We start from the raw sequence: 14,362 nt of genomic DNA, 5'->3' as shown, positions 1-14,362 counted from the left end.
TTCACGGTATACCTGTTGTTTCACACTGATGTAAATAATCATGTCCTATCCTAGAGTCAACATCCTTACTTTATTTTTCAGAAAGTCTAGATAACAAATATTAATTTTGGCGATCACAAAAAATCCGAAGCTTTACGGAAATAGCCGAGCAATTTTCATTTATTAAAATGATATTCATCCGCAAACAAAATTATTTGAATCTATTACCGGTAATTCGACCATTGACAGTCTCTATATGAACTACGTAAATAACCGAGGTATATCGAGTGAAAAAGTACGAGTTGTTTCCCTTATCTTCGAGTAAAATGCTAAAACAATGCAAATTTAACCGTTTTTACACCGCTAGTTTGGGCGATTTAATGTCCGATTTTAAAATTTATTACACCAATGAAAAGTTTGTGATCCTAGCTTCGTCTCAATATTTAAAATTTCAACACATTGTTTGACACTAAATGTATTTAAATTTACGGTTGAACCTACCACAAGTAAGTCAATTTTTACACACATTTTATACAGTGAGATACGCAAACGCTTTTCTTTACTCGCAATTCTACTGATAAGTATAGGCTGTCGTCTGCTAGTTCGGAAACTGTCAATCAATGTTTTTGCTGAAATGTTAACGAATTACACAATATTAGAAAGCTTCCATCAATCGGGAACTATTTTTTCTTCCCTAAGAGGTTTGAAAATTAAAGCGCCTGTCATTTGACAATCTTTTCGCAGTGATCTGCCCTTAATTTTTCGGCGTTAGTGTACATTTAAGTGGAAGTAACCGCTTCCCATAATTCGTGATGGACTACTTTCGGGGTTTTTTTACAAAGCATATCAGGGTCTGAAATTTCGCTACCATTATTTGTTTGGTCTGACGACCCAAACAAATAATAAAAAAATCAGTATGGATAGGTGAAGACCTTTTAAGGTAAATATTGCTTTGCAGCTCTAGCAGAGATTTTGTCCTTTTACCAAATTAAGATAACTTCCTCGTTTACTTGAGTTTACTTGAGTGCTACCTTTTCAGTATAAACTGCCAAACTGACACCATTCTTTTGATACACAGTATTTTACAATTTGGGAATAGTAGGGCTAAAAAATAACATTTTTGTATGAGTCACGTATATATCACTAATATACGTAATACTTTATATGAGACCAATTTGATTTCTTTTTTTACACAAATCCCTTTTTTAATTGTCATAATAATTATGGGTTTTACATTAATTTCAGTGAGAAATTAGTGATCAAATGGTTGCACAATGGTGAGGAAGTGTGATCTAACAGTCCTAATATCACGTTGAAAGCTGTAGCGTTACCTAATGCGCAGCAAGACGATTCGGTGGAATACCGCTGTGAGGCCTATCTTGGAACTAAAACTGCATTTGAGACTGTCAACCTCAAAATTGTCTGTAAGTGTTTTCTTTTATTTGAAAGCTTCAAATATAAATTGAACGCTTTTTACAAAAAAATACACATTTCAGAACATTAAAGGCCCATTATGACTCAGAAATGCTTTTACTTTTATTTCTTAAAATCGTTATAGCTTTGTCGTCCTGTTATACATTGTATTTTCCAAAACGTTAACCATAAGCAAAATTATCTGAACTATATTTTGCTTCTTATGCTTTTTGGCTATTGGTAAAGATATTGACTTAGTATTTTGTTCGAGGTAAAAATACTACTTTGTTTACAGTTTGCTAATTTTATGTTAAATAATAGGGATATAACGGTTAGAAAAAATGCTAACTGTTTAAACGACCATGTACTAATCGTGTTAAACGTTTAAACGGCCGTACCAATACAGTCTTTAAATTTTCATCCCTACGACAAGATATGCCATTTGTTCGCATTTTTGTTGTACAATACATATCCGAATATGGAGTAAGTATTTTCCACTAGGATCTAACCGTATTGATCAGATTGGAAAAATACGTTGTTTGGTACATCTAAAATACAAACAATTGTCATATCTTGTCACAAAAAAACAAGGTTATATTAAGAATCAGAGCATAACTCATAAAGCCTTTGAGATATCAACATGAAAGTTCATAGACGGAAAGATCTTACTCGGGAGGTATGGAATGCACAAGAATAATAACTCTATCCTTCATATTTTTTCAGTTATTGCCCTTTGTTATTTTTCTTCTGATTGGAGCATAACTCAAAAAGTCTTTGAGATGTCAACATGAAACTTCATAGGTGGATAGATCTTATTTAGGAAGAATGCTGTACTCATCATTTTATAATTTTTGAGTTATTGCCCTTTGTTATTTTTCATTCTTTTTGTCCGGAGCTTATCTCAAAATGTAGTTGCGGTATCAAACTGGAAACTTCATAAGTGGATAGATTATATTGAGGAGGAGTGCAACCCAAAAGAAGGATAACTCTACCATGCGTAATTGTTGAGTGATTGCCCTTTGCATTTTTTCAACTTAATGTGTGTCAAGAGCATAACTATAAAAGCATTTGAGATATCAATATGAAACTTCATAGGTGGATAGATCTCACTCAGGAAATGTGCAGTGCATAAGAATGATAACTCTACCCTTCATATTTTTTTAGTTATTGCCCTTTGTTATTTTTCATACTTTATTTTTCACCTGAGTGGAGCATAATTCAAAAAGTCTTTGAGATGTCAACATGAAACTTCATAGGTGGATATATCTAATTGAGGAGGAGTGCAGCACACACGAATGATAACTTTACCGTACATATTTTTTCCTTTATTGCCCTTTGTTATTTTTATACTTAATTTTTGTCCGTAAGACAGCGCGCTCGACTTTTTTATTGCTTGCCAATAAAAAAAGTTTTTGCAGTAAAAGGCAATACAAGAATCTCTGTATTTTTAAAGTGAACAATGGCCATGAGCATTAAGATATTTAGTGAAGAATTATTTTACTGAATTGTGTGATACCCTTGAACACTGCAGCAAAGTTTGAAATGTTTAAGTCAAAAGAGGGCTGGTAAGAAAGAAAAAAAAACTGAGTTGAGCCTTAAATAAATTTAATAGTATTATACTACTGATTTTAATTTCAAGTACAAAAAGAGAAAAATAACTAGTTGTTTGATACCCTTGAATATTACAGCAATGTTTATATGACATAATTTATGGTAAAGTGAACAAGTGGATAGGAATGAATTTTTTTAGATTTTTTTAAGTTTTTTAGTGCTTGCCTATAATACAAAACATTGACAGTTAAGGGCCATAATTCAAATAAAATCTTTGACAGAATTACCTTCTCCTGGACATGTTTGGGAATCATGATTGTAAACAAGTATTCCAACTTTCAAATTAATATCTCAAACAGTTCAGTCAAAAAGTGGACTGGTACTAAAAACTTAACCAAGATTCTAAGTCGATAAAAGGCCTTAATTTTTTAAAACAAATCCTTGACAGAGTTACCTTCTCTTGCGTACAGATGGGGGTAATGATGTGAAATAGCATTAAAAGTTTCAAAGCAATATCTCAAAGGGTTAAGGCAATAAGTGGATTTTACCCATATTCAATGTATTTTCTAAGTCAAAAAGGGGCATAATTCTGTCAAAAACCTTGACAGAGTTATGTCCTCTTGTCTGTTGATGAAGGTCGTGATGGTAAACAAGTATGGTCAGTTTTCAAAGCAATACCTCCAATGGTTTTGAAATAAAGTGAGGTGGTACAAAAAACTTAACCAAGCTCAATACACTTTCTAAGTCAAAAAAGGGCCATAATTCTGTCAAAAACCTTGACAGAGTTATGTACTCTTGTCTGTAGATGGAGGTTATGATGGTGAACAAGTATGGTAAGTTTCAAAGCCATACTTGTAATACTTCTGAAATAAAGTGGGGTGGTACGAAAAACTTAACCAAGGTGTGACGCCAACGCCGACGCCGACGCCGACGCCGACGCCGGGGCGAGTAGGATAGCTCCCCTTTTCATAGAAAAGTCGAGCTAAAAAGTGTTAGATGTATCAACTTGAAACTTCATAGGTGGACAGATCGCATTGAGGAGGAGTGCAGCACACAAGAACGATAACTCTACCCTGCATAATATTTCAGTTATTGCCCTTTGCTATTTTTCATGCTTATGTTTTGTCCAGAGCATTACAAAAAAGCCTTTGATATATCAAAATGAAACTTCAGAGGTGGATAGGTCTCATTGAGTAGTAGTGCAGCACAAAAGAATGATAACTTCACCCTGCATAATTTTTTTCAGTTATTGCTCTTTGTTATTTTCAGCCATCAGTATTCACATAGGTTTCAAATCTGTAATCACTTCAGCCATCAGTTTTCATTTCCAAAAGACCTCTTAAAATTGAATTATTCTCCTCTAATACATATACATTCTTCCAATGAGCAAACACATTCGGCAGGGGATGGCCATGCAGACATGGCTCTTTTTCATATACTGATTGTGATATTTTAAACCCTACTTCCATTTATCGCCAGCAATGTTCAGTGCATTCTTTTTGCATTTTAATTGATGTTATCGTTCCTTTTATGGAATGTACAAGGTTTAGGTACGAAATTACAAGACTCTGACTTTCTTAACTATGTGTGTGATTTTGATGTGTTGCTTTTTAATGAAACTTGGAATGCTTCTCGTAAAAATGTACATATAGACGGTTATGATTGCTTTAATTGTCCCCGTCCGAAATCTAATAGTAAAGCTAAGCGCTATAGCGGAGGGGTTGTTGTATACTACAAAAACTGTTACAAAAACTTTATACATCTTTTAAATATTGATCATAGAGGAATTATCTGGTTTAAAATTGATAAACAGTGTTTACAATATAACAAAGATGCTTATTTCTGTGTTTGTTATATACCTCCTGAAGATTCGGCGGTTTATAGAAATGTTAATTCTATTTTGTATAATTTTGAATTTTTCGAATGTTTAAACACTGAAATACGTAAATATTATGATAAAGGTGATGTATATTTAGTAGGTGACCTAAATAGCCGCACGGGAACTTTGCCGGATTATATCATTGACCTAAATCTTGACCGATACGTTGGTTTACCTGAGTCCGCTATGTCCGGGGTTGATTTACCTGTGCGTGAAAATCATGACAATGGTTTTAATAATTATGGCTCAAAACTACTAGATCTTTGCAAGGAGAACAATTTGTGTATATTAAATGGTCGTAAAGATGATGGTAAATGCACTTATAATTCAGTATATAGAAATAAACCAGTGTCTAGCCTGGTAGATTATGTAATTTCAAATATAGAATGTTATGATAGTGTATCAAATATGTGTGTTTTAGATATTAATGAATATTCTGATCATTGTCCAGTAACATTTTGTCTTTCTTATATTATATCAGATTTACCAGACGAATACTTAGAATTTGATAAAATTTTATGGAATTCGTCCGAAAATGGGGATTTTTTAAACATATTACAAAGTAAGTGTTCTGTGTTTAATGATATCAACCAGAAATTGTTAAATGGTGTATATGATATCAATCAATGTGTGACATGTTTTTCTGACACAGTTTATGATATTTCATATTCATGTTACGGTAAGACGTATAATAATCGTCCAAAACAAAAGAAGCGGAAATCGCTATGGTTCAATGAAGATTGTAGACATGCAAAAAAGTTATTTTGTGATGCGAAGAGACGTTATGCTAGCTTTAAATCCGAAGAAAATAAGTTAGTTTTGCTTACTTGTAGGAAAAAATACATTAAAGTTAAAAAGGCGGCTAAAAGCAAGTATTTTCATAGAGAAAAAATAAAAATGTCTGATATTAGTAAAACGTCTCCTCGTAAATTTTGGAAATATATTAAAAAATTTAGAAATACAGGTGGATTTGAATCTAATGCTAGTCTTGAGGAGTTTAAAAATTATTTTAAAAATATGTCTAATGATAGTCAAAGCCAGTCGGAACGTGATGAATTTTCACAAGAGAGTCACGAAACTTTAAATATTGATTTTCTTGATAGAGAAATTTCTGTGGAAGAGGTCCAAAAAACAATATCTTCTTTGAAAAGATACAAAAGTTGTGACTATGACAATAATGTTGCCGATTTTTTTATTGATGCAAACAATGTTATATCTCCCTATTTATGTACAATATTTAACTATATTTATAATAACTGTTTATATCCTGAAGCATGGTCTAAGGGAGTTATTGTTCCGATATATAAAAAAGGTGATAAAAATATACCTGCGAATTATAGAGGTATTACATTAATAAATGTTATAGGGAAGATATTTTCTTTGATATTAAGAAATCGTATTAATAGCTGGTGTGAACAAGAACATGTTTTTAATGATTCTCAGTATGGTTTTCGAGAGGGTCGCTCTACAGCAGATGCTATTTTCCTACTTCATGCTATTATACAGAAGGTTCTATCAAAAAAATCAAAACTCTGGTGTATTTTTATTGATTACCAAAGAGCATTTGATACTGTTTGTAGAGATAAATTATGGAATAAACTGTTACAATCAGGAATTAGCTGTAAAATGACAAATATGATCAAATGTATATATTTAAAGGTTCAAGCTTGTGTGAAATTGTCAAATAACATGAATATGTCAGACTTCTTTAATGTAACGATAGGTTTAAAGCAGGGAGAACCTTTGTCTCCTCTACTTTTTCTACTTTTCATCAATGATATTTCTGAAAATTTGGATTTTAATGCTTTGACTGAAAGGGACTTTGAACTTTTGTCTAGGTATATGATTTTATTTGCTGATGATATTGTATTATTTACGACAGATCCAAACAGCCTACAGGCTCAAATTAATGCTGTGCAACATTATTCTAAAAAATGGGGTTTGAAAATAAACGTTAGTAAAACAAAAATTTGTGTTTTTGAAAAGAGAAAACAAACTGTATATCCTGACTTCTATATAGATAACGAAAAAATTGAAATTGTTGACAATTTTGTTTATCTTGGAATCAAGTTTACTTACACCGGTACTCTTGTAAATGCTGTAAAAGCACTGCATGAGCAAGCTCTTAGGGCGTATAATAATCTTTTAAACGTTTTTGATAATGTTAGTCTAGATATTCGTACCAAGTTATCTCTTTTTGATACTATGATTGTCCCTATATTAACGTATGGATGTGAAGTTTGGGGTGCTTATAATTATAAAGAGGTAGATAAATTACATATTCGATTTTGTAAATATATACTAGGCGTAAAGAAACAAACTCCTACATATGCGGTATATGGTGAACTCGGCCGAGTGCCTCTGTCAGTTATATGTAAAGAAAGAAGCGTTAAATTTTGGTTGAAAATTATGAAAAGTAATGATTTACCTATTTATCAAATGTTTAATGACTTATGTAATAATGTAAGTACCTCTAGTTGGGCTAGTAGAATGAATTCTATTATAGATCATTTAGGTTTTTCAGATATAAGGTTGACATTTGATCCTAGGGTTAATTATTACCTTTTGATAAAATCTAGAATACGAGATCAATTTATTCAAGAATGGAGTTTAAATATTAATTCTATGTCAAAATTAGATTGTTATTGCAAATATAAAACTGAATTTTGTTTTGAAAAGTACTTGGATGTTATATTGAATGATAAGCTAAGGCAGCATTTGACATGCTTAAGATTGTGCTCACATAGTTTAGATATAGAATTAGGAAGATATAATAATATTGAAAGAAGTAATAGATTGTGCAAACTATGTAACAAAATGCATAGAGTCAGAATATCATTTTGTTATGTGTTGCTCACGTTACAGTAGTATTAGATCGAAATATTTGGGCCAGTGTTCATGGCCAACTTTACAAAAGTTCAATGCATTGATGTCAAATAAAAGTAAAAAATATATGTTTAATCTAGCAAAGTATATAAAAGAAGCATTGTGTTTACGTCAAAATACCCTTGAAAGTTTACCTGTCTTCTGATCGTATATTGACTTCATTATTTGTCTATGTTAGTTATGTATATAATAGTCTTTGCCATAAGTTTTTTGTTTGTTTGTAAATGGCCAAAGGCAAATGTATTGCTGATTGCCAATAAATAAATGAAAAAAATGAATGATGTTATGGATAAAAGACTGTTAAACTTTGAACGGGTTCGTACAGTGTATATTTCGGTAGGTATGTATATGGAGTTTCGGGGTGAAAATGTTATAGGGCTTATGCAAGATTTAGTTTCGGTTCAACTTTAAACGGCTTCTTAAGTTTACATTTCGGTAGGCTAAAACATTGTATTATAACTTAAACCTTTGTTGTTATACGACTATACCCCCAGCAGAGCTATTCAAAAAGTGTCTTCTTGCGTCTGTAAGGAGACACGTTTAAATAACCGTAACTTTCCTGGCGTCCTGCTTGAGTCAGTTAAAGGACTCTTCTTGGTATGTTATATTTCTTTCCTTTAGTTTTGCCCCGCCTTTCTGTACCTTTATAGATAAAGTAGCAAGATTTTACATTCTCGCAATAAACTTTTCGCGCCATTCAACGTTGAATTTGTCTTATGCTTATATTTTCTCATACTTAAATCCTCGTGCGAATCAAAATGTAAAAATCTTGGCGACGATTAACCTTAATTTTCGCATGTTTTTGCCTGAACTGTAACCTATTTACAGTACCAGTGTCTATATTGAAAATTCTTCGAAAGAGAATGTTAAATCTCGCTACTTATCTATTAACAAGAGCCAGTGCGCCCGACTGTTCTCAGTGCTTGATAGTAAAACAAGAGCCTGAACAATGTATATTTTTTTAAGTTCAAATTAAGGGCCAAAGTTCTGTCAAAATTCATATTAACAATTGCTCTTCTACTTTTCGAATAAATCAAAAATTTAGTCACTCTTAAATCGTAACAGAGATATTTTAACTGCCTCAAACAGGATACTAAGAAACTGACTGAAATTTGTAGCAATGAATCAAATCAATTTGATGGCCATTTCTAGGAACAACTAGGAACAAAGTTACTGTTGATTTTATAGCTTTGGCGAAACTAACAATGGTTCGTTGGATGATGATAAAACTCTATCATTTTTGTTTATATTGTCTGACATTACAAAAAAACTACAACATTACCATGACATTGACTGTCCAATCCCAACTCACTAAAAAATCATCGGCCATATCCAGCTGAACATTGTCTTAAGCTAAGCTTGTATTATTATATGGAAACTTACCAAATTTGGGGTCCAAAACGTTATCCATTTATCCATTTAACATTGACGCAAAACATGTTCATGTTGAATGACATAATTAATCTCACTCATGAAGGCAGGCATTTTCACATTATTTATCATGAATAAAAGTGAATTGTGTCCGCTTGAAAGGAAGTGCATGAAAATTCCGTGCGCTACACTTTTCACTGCCCTACGCTTTAAGGCCATGCAAATATTTTCTATTGTTTTATATTTTCAACGTGAACATACATTTACTTTCAGTTAGATTTATTTATAATTAAATGCGTTTATTAATTTATCTGTTCTTTACACTTAAACGTCGTATAAGTCGGATACAGTTACCCGTATTTTCTTCGAAAATGTCTTCTTACAGACGTAAAGAAGACAGTTCGCTAGGACAAACAATTAATCCGAGGCTTCGCCTCGGACAATTTGTTGTTTATCCTAGCAAACTGTCTTCTTACGTTTGTAAGAAGACACTTTCGAAGAAAAACGCGCACTGTATCCATTACATATCATAGCCTCATTTACCAGAAACATTACGCAACAACATTGTAAACGGACAGTGGCAGGTTTACACTTCACGGTGACTCATGTTCATTGTACATGTATAATTAATTTGAATGTGGTCAAGTTGCATTTGAGTCGTGTCATGGCAAAACCAACATAATGGGTTTGCGACCAGCATGGATCCAGACCAGCCTGCGCATCCGCGCAGTCTGATCAGAATCCACGCTGTTCGCTTACAAACCCTATTACAAGTAGATTAACTGATCGCGAACAGCATGGATCCTGATCAGACTGCGCAGATGCGCAGACTGGTCTGGTTCCATGCTTGTCGCAAACCCATTAAGTTGGTTTTGTCGTGACGCGGCTCATTTAATTATGCCAAGATCCATCAAATTGGCTGTAAAATGTATGTTAAATTTTCAACGTCTCGTTAGACTAGTATCTTATGTTTAATGGATGACGTTGAAACAAACCAGTAGAAGACAAAAGATTAAGTATATTAATGCAATATCAGCGCAATATTTTTATCATTTCAATTTAATTCCAGGAACAACTTTGACACAATAGCTGGTATTTCTAATTGAAACGAGAGACTTCGAGGGCAGCCATCCACTACTAGCTTGATGAAGTGTTTCCTATCATCGATGTTAAAGATGACAGATGTCCATATTACAAAGGCAAACAAAATTAAAGTTGTTGCTTATTATATTGTATAATTTTCTGAACAATTTCAAGCTTGTTGTTTATATGGAGCTGGACAATGTCAATAACCGCTGTCCTTGAACGTCGATCTTTGTGCTGCAATCTATGGAACTGTTAACCATTTTGATCATAGAAATTCTGCACTATCGTCTTGCCAATATATATAATGGTCTAATTATCTTTAAAAAAAATTCTGACTTTCTGCGCAAGTAACGGTAAGATTGAAAATGTTACACTAACAGGCTTGCACAGAAGTGGTGTATAAATGTTCCCTTTCTAGATGGGTACACATATAATTCAAATACATGGAAATATTTCATCTCATGTGTGTCATTCTTCTTTGCATACGTATATGAACCTCTAAAATTGTCTGGAAAAGCAATTTTCAAATCAGATCCGACAACTTTTTAAACAGAAAGAAATGCTGAAAAATTATGGCAGGAAAAAGATAACAAAATCTAGCTGAAATACAAATTGTGAAATGAGGTTGATAATAAAGATATTTTTACATTTTCTTTTATCAAGGGAAGCCTGGAGAATGGCGTGAGGTACTGACACCGGAAACAGCTGCGAGGATTGACGAAATGGCGCGTGAATTGGATGGATCGGGACTTGTTTTAGAGGATTTCTGAGTGATTTATCAAGATCTGTAACATGTTGACGCTACGTCATTGTAACACGTGACCGAAAAAATGATAATTTTGAAATTTTTTTTTAGAGATAATATTGAAATAATTCATTTCTACGGCCTCGCCTACATTGGTGACTAACAAAGTCCATACATACATACATACATACATACATACATACATACATACATACATTACATACATACATACACACGCGCACGCGCACGCGCACACGCACACGCGCACACACACACATACATACATACATACATACATACATACATACATGTACATACATACATACATACATACATACATGTACATACATACATACATACATACATACATACATACATACATACATACATACATACATACATACATACATACATACATACATACATACATACATACATACATACATACATAAAACAAAAGCTACAGGTATTTATCTTATTCCTGTGAAGGTTTAAAAAAATGCCAAAGCTACATTGATTCTGCATTATAAGTCTTTTTAACCCTAAACTTGGTCGAAAGAAGTTATTACCCCAATTCCAAAATCTGGGAATAAAGACAAGCGCCAACATTTGTCTTATAAAGGTTTTTCCCTTACTTGTACTATGAATTAGTTATATACAGTCCACTCCGCTTATAACAAACTCAATGGGACATTAAAATATCGTTCGTTATATCCGAAGTTCGCTTAAAGCGAAGTAGCACCAACTTTTCCTGACTTCTTTAGGTGGGCAAGTTTGCCGTGAAAAAGCCATACTAGTTTTCTGAATGACCAAATTGTTAAGTGGACCAGTAATGTTGGTAGTTTAGAAAAAGAGAAAATTTGATTAGTACTATTGACCATGCGTCTAGTTTAATGATGACTATTTCTATAGAATAGTCTCTGTTATTTGGGGAACAACTTATACCCTGCCCTGGTTATGACGTAGGTACTGTATCTACGTCATATCCTTTTAACGCTGGCGTCGAATATTGTAACAAGGAAGAAATGAATTATTGAAAAAACCCACCCGCCCTCCTCGGTCAATTATGAGTGTGAAGTGTGAAAGACTTGAGCTTAAATTTAATATTAGTATCCTGCTTTTTTGTTGTTTCTGTCCTCTTTTGATATGTTTTCAGATTAGCCAACATAAGCGACGTGTTTCAAGACAGCTAGCCCTACTAAATACTACGGAAGAGGTATCTTTTAGGAAAACTGCTTGGGCCAAAACCACCAGCAGAGAGAATTCGACAACGGTGCGACTCCAGAGATGTGTTCTATGAACTTTCAAATACTAGGTCTGCTAAATTTGCATTTTGCGGCCGGCGAATAGACATTTTGTGATACTGGCGATACTGGTTTCTGCTTCCCAGAACCAATTTCGCGCAACAGTGTCAATGCTGTGTTGTTGCTCATGTACATTTGTGAAAATTGACTATTTTGTGAATGAAGAATTGAAAGACTAGTATTGCTTTGATCAATTATTTTCTAGAACATACTGTTCCAAAAAGCTATACAGTTTGTTCCATTTGCTTGTTTTGATTTTGTGTCATTTGTTTGCTTTGCTATGGATGCCCTAACAGGGTTTTGTATGCCCGGTATCCAAACCTTTTGGCTTTTATTAATGGAGTCGTGCCCATAAAATGCCAAAGATAAACTAAGACATTACTCAGTGAGATAAATTACATATGCCACTATGTATGACTATAAAATAAAATTAGTTAAAGTATGATATTGTTTTGTTGTTGTCCCAAATAACTTATATCATTGACACACGCAATAAATGTAAATGATCCACTTTTTGTGCTTTTATTGATTTTCGAAAAGCATGCGATTCAGTTAATAGAAACGTGCTAGAGAAAAAGTTAGGAAATATAGGCATCTTTTTAACTAAACTGTTAAATGCTGTAAAATCTCTTTACTGCAACTTCACATCTTGTGTCAGGGTAAACAGTTTAACAACTGATTGTTTCCCAGTAAGATAAGGATGTTCGCTTTCATCTATATTGTTTAATATTTATATTAATGGCTTAGCTTTATTATTAAACCGTACATGATGTAGTAACAAAGGCATTGCCATTGATGAAGATATTGTTGCAATTCTTTTCTATACTGATGACATTGTATTGATAGCTGAGAACGAAGAAAACATTAAATGTATGCTGAATTTATTATCTTATTGATGTACAATCAATGGTATGACCATAGATGGTTAAAACAAATTATGCTATTCATTTTAGAAACACTGCTATACCAAGATCAAATTCAAAATTAACATGTGTTGAGTCTGTGTTAGAAACTGTCAACCATTACATGTATTTGGGTCTGTTGTTGAACGAATACTTGGATTACAATATAACGGCCTAAAATGTAGCTCAAATTGCAAGTCGCGCTCTTGGTCTCTTTGTTGCAAAATTTAAAAATTCAGGGGGTTTGCATTTTAATGTTTATACGAAACTGTATTATACATCATCATACATGTGATGTACCTGTTATAACACATGGAGCTTCTGTTTGGGGTACCAAATTTTATAGTTGTATCAATAGTAGTCATAACAGAGCTATGAGGTATGGATCCAATTATTGTTGAACAGAGGAACGCATTTGGATATCCACTGGCACAGAACACTTTGTCAAGAAAACGAGAAAACAAAACAAAAAACAAAAACAGAAAATTATGATTATTTAGCAGTTTCCTCTATGATCGAAACATTTTTTTCGCATTATTCTTGTCTATAATATATGAATTTAAATTGTGAAATGCTTTTTTAAAATATTTTATATAACAGATGAATAAGGAAAGGCAAGGTGATTAAAAGGTAATCTTTAAATAAGTTATAACGTCGTGCTTGGTTTTGCTTGAATTTCATTCTATATTTATACAGCAAATTTTATCACAGGGGACAAATGCACGCTATTATAGATTTTTAGATGACTAATATCCGCGCTTCAAAATTAGACCTGGGATGGCAAATGTCCTTGCCAAAAGGGGGAAAATGTCTAGGGGCAAGACCGAGTGGGCAAATGAACGTTTTCCGTCTCTAAGTGATTAAAACCGTTCCAATCTGCAATTGTCTTGGAAATTCTGCTATCACTTTAATACATTTCAGGTTCAATATAAAACTTAGTATTAAACTTAGTATTCAATCGACAATAACGTTAAGCTTTTAAAGGGGGAAGCTCATGGCAATGTTGAAATAGTTTGCATGATGCCCATGTTTAAAGGGTATAAATCTATATCTTATGAAGTATTTTTATAAAATTAATCAACAGTAAAATTAAATTGGTTATTATATAACAGTTGTAACATAAAATGTACGTACACATAATAAATTGTTCCGGAACAAAATATTTTCTGGCTATTTTAAGTTTTAATTTTTATTTGGCGCCACTCGCTGTAAGGCAATTTATTGCCATTTTTTTCACACAATAATT

The sequence above is a fragment of the Ruditapes philippinarum genome, unplaced genomic scaffold (genome assembly GCF_026571515.1).
Source record: "Ruditapes philippinarum isolate M1 unplaced genomic scaffold, ASM2657151v2 ctg9713_1_1_1_1, whole genome shotgun sequence".
NCBI lineage: Eukaryota > Metazoa > Mollusca > Bivalvia > Venerida > Veneridae > Ruditapes > Ruditapes philippinarum.
The sequence above is the reverse complement of the archived record's forward strand: the minus strand, read 5'-3'. Positions refer to the sequence as shown.